The sequence below is a fragment of the Pseudomyrmex gracilis genome, unplaced genomic scaffold (assembly GCF_002006095.1).
Source record: "Pseudomyrmex gracilis isolate BER0280 unplaced genomic scaffold, ASM200609v1 scaffold_619, whole genome shotgun sequence".
Classification (NCBI taxonomy): domain Eukaryota; kingdom Metazoa; phylum Arthropoda; class Insecta; order Hymenoptera; family Formicidae; genus Pseudomyrmex; species Pseudomyrmex gracilis.
Genome location: NW_018021203.1, coordinates 25,497 through 29,173, shown reverse-complemented (window position 1 = coordinate 29,173; position 3,677 = coordinate 25,497). Strand labels below are relative to the sequence as shown.

Sequence of the window (3,677 nt, the reverse complement as noted above, 5' to 3'; positions counted from 1 at the left end):
TTTACATTAAGTATAAAGTATTTATACAATATTAATAATCATATACACCTCGGACTCTTTTTACACAGCCTTTTTTTACACGATTTCAGAGTTACACGGTTTCTTTTAACACGATTTATTCCCAGTTACACGATTTTTATAAACGATTTATTCACAGTTACATGATTTTTTTGTCACTGTGTATTTGCTACGGAGAGTTTGTGAGACTCTCTTCGTGTTAGTAAAATAGATACTCATGATGCTCAATGCTCACGTTACTAACTTATTGCTGTCAAGGTGCAGAATGTCGTTCAAAAATTTTTCGCTGGCCAAAGAGACCTCGATAGACCAGAATGAGTCTACTATCGTATGCTCTTATCATCTTATTTACATTATTTATTATGTAGTGTCGAGTGCAAAACGAACGTCAGCGTGTCACACTGTGGCTGATTAGCGTAGTCAAGTGATATGCTACCGATTATGAACTAAATGTATATGTAAATCGTATACTGTCATCAAAAAAAATAATAGACCGTAAAATAAATTTTCGAGATGTTATACTGAAATTTTATGTGTTAGTCAATAACGCCAGAAAAGTAAACTTCAGATATGGCATTCAATTCGTGTGTTAACATTATTTAAATTTTCCTTTTGTCAAAGTCTTTTGATTATGGAAAATTATTGCAAACTATTCTCACGAATACCGTACATGACTACTCTGCACTGTGTTTACGGAAGTGAGTGATATGTGCGTGATACATTACATATACAATATGCAATATAAAGACTGCAATATGAATATGCTCAACGATCTCTCAAGTCACGTTGCACTGCAACATGACCAGAAATAATCAAAGAATAAAAGCATCTTTATTTGAAAAATTACTATCTTTATCGTAATATATAATAAAAAATAGTTCCTTATATAAAAGAAGCTAAAATTAAATTTTAGAATCAACTTATTTAAAAAATGTATTAATGTGCGATTACGTAGAGGTGTTCTTACGATAAAATTTTGTACACATGTATAAATAACTACATAAATGTAGAAATTTTCAGTGGCGGCCTCAAACCAATTGTAAAGAGTGAANCACTTATCATGTATAACACGGTTTGGCGTATTTTTTTTGATGTATCTTGAAAACTATTAAAGATATCAAAAAATGTTTTATATAAATTTTTATGGGAAAAACACCTCTATTTGTCTACATTAATAGAATTGGTAAAAAAATTGTTTTTTATAATTTTGTTACACAATTTGTTTTTAAACTTATTTTCTTTAGATCCTAGTGACATAAATAAATACAGGACTTTTTTCTATAAAATTTTTGTTCAAACTATTTTTTAATATCTCTAATCATTTTTGAGAGAAATTGAGAAAAATTAAAATCCACTCTACATATGAGGGGTGATTTTATCCCTTAAAACCGTTTTTTAGCAGCAACAAAAGATCTCAATACTCATTTATTGACCTCCCTTACATGTGTGCAAAGTTTCATCAGAATCAGAACGTTCGGGTTTGCGAGGTTCCTTTGTAGTAAGTCCTAAGAAATGTTTAGAAAAAAAGAGTATGGTGACACCAGTAAATATTGTTAAAAATTAAATATTAAAAAAAATCTATTTAGAGCGTAGCCAGTAATAAGAGAGAATCAGTGAATGAATCCTTCAATAGTTGAGAATACAGCTCTTATAAATAGGACATAATGGAAACGGGTTACAACGTAGTCTGTGTCATGTACAACAATATCAATTGATGAATTTGATAGTAAAAAAATCAGTTAATCTTCCTATGGTAAATATAAATACAAATTCCAAAAATCATAAAAGAGTAGAGTGTATATTTATTTTATTTTTGTGCAAGGTCTTAATTCATCTAAAGAGTTTAATTTTTGTGGGAACAGCAATGATCATTGTTGCTGAGATGAAATAAGCTGGACACCAATTATTTCTACTGTAAATATATGATGGGCTCATACAATGAATCCTAGGAATCTAATTGCTATTATTGCATAAAATATTCCTAAGTATCCGAATGTTTCTGTTTTACTTTTTTCACTTATAATGATATAAAAGATTATTCCAAATTGTGGTAAAATTAAAATATAAACTTCTTGATGTCCAAAAAATCAGAATAAGTATTGGTACAGGATTGAGTCTCCCCTTTCTGAGAGGTCACAAAATAATGTATTAAAATATTGATCTGTTTAGAGCATAGTGATTGCACCAGCTAGCACAGGTAGTGATACAAAAAGCAGAATAGCTGTAGTTAAGATAAATCAGACTATTAAAGGAGTTTTGTCTAGAGAACAATTTTTATGAGTTATATTAATAATTGTAGAGAGGAAGTTAGTAGCTCCTATAAGTGAAGAAATTTTTGCAATATGTAGACAAAAAATTGCTAAAGCTATTGACGCATCTCTGTAGAAAATATTTGAGGATAGAGGAAGGTAAGTTCAACCAGTTCCAACACCAGAGCTAATAAATTGTCTTAAAGTAAAAAGTATAATAGACGGGGCGAGAAGTCAGACTCGTATGGTAGTTTTTGTGAGTAAGCTTTGTCTGCTGACACAATCATTAAAGACACAAGGAAATTTCCAAATCCTCCAATTATAAATGGCATAAGTATAAAAACAATTATAATAAATGCGTGTCTTTTTACAATAGAATTAGAAAGTTGGTCATTGTTACTGATTGCTCCGCATGATCCAAGTTTAATTCGAATAATTATTTCTATTGATGACTTGATCATACCTACTCATATGGCAAATATAAAGTAGAGAATTCCAATATTTTTATGATTTGTTGAGTATAGTCACTTGTTCATTATATATTTATATATATATATAGTGGTAGGAAATTCAATGTTAAAAACTAGAGTGTTATGTCTGATTTAAGTAATAAATTGTAAACTTATTTAAGAAATAATTTTCTAAGACTAAAGAAATTTTCGGGTATTTAATTTTTGAATATAAGGTTAATTAATAATTTTTTAGTTAATAATTATATACTTTATAGTAAAAATTTTAAATTGCAAATTTAAAGATATTAGTTTTGATGAAAATGTTTAAGATTTATAAAACGTATAGTTTTTAAATTTTCTTTTTACTTTTTACTTTTTTAACTAGTTTTTAAAGTTGTGAATTATTTGAAGATAAAAAAACAAAATGGTGGCATTCTTGCTAAGTTTATTATTAGTAATGCAAATATTGAATTAAATTTTTTGATAGTGTGTTGCAAAAATGTGAGAGGTTTTGGTTTTATTCAAAATCAAATTAATTATAAGTAAAATGGTAAAGTGAGTGAAACAGTATATAAATCATATTTGATGTTTCAATTAAATATGTATAATAATATATCTTGTTTCATTCATTAAGGAATCTGTAAGTAAGATTTTCATTTTATTGTTAATTATAGAAACAAGAGAAACAATTATTGTTATAAGTATTAAGTTATAAAGATTAAACTTGTAATCTCTGTAATATAAAAAATAATAAGTGGATGCAATTTCTGTAAAGTTAGTAAAAGTGCAATTGCCTGCCAGTTTATAAATTTGCTTAAAGAAGTTATTCATAAATGGAAAGGGAGGATTCCAACTTTTAAAAATAGAGATAATATTAATATTGAATGTTTTAAACTTAAAAATACTGAGTTGATAATTATGGCAAACAGTATAATTAAGGATGCTACAACTTGGACTA

General features: G+C 27.6%; 1 pseudogene; it reads right to left on the bottom strand.

The window, feature by feature from the left end:
* Nucleotides 1-1,443: 1,443 nt before the first annotated feature.
* On the bottom strand, nucleotides 1,444-2,728 carry LOC109861180 (annotated as a pseudogene).
* Between the last annotated feature and the right edge of the window lie 949 nt (nucleotides 2,729-3,677).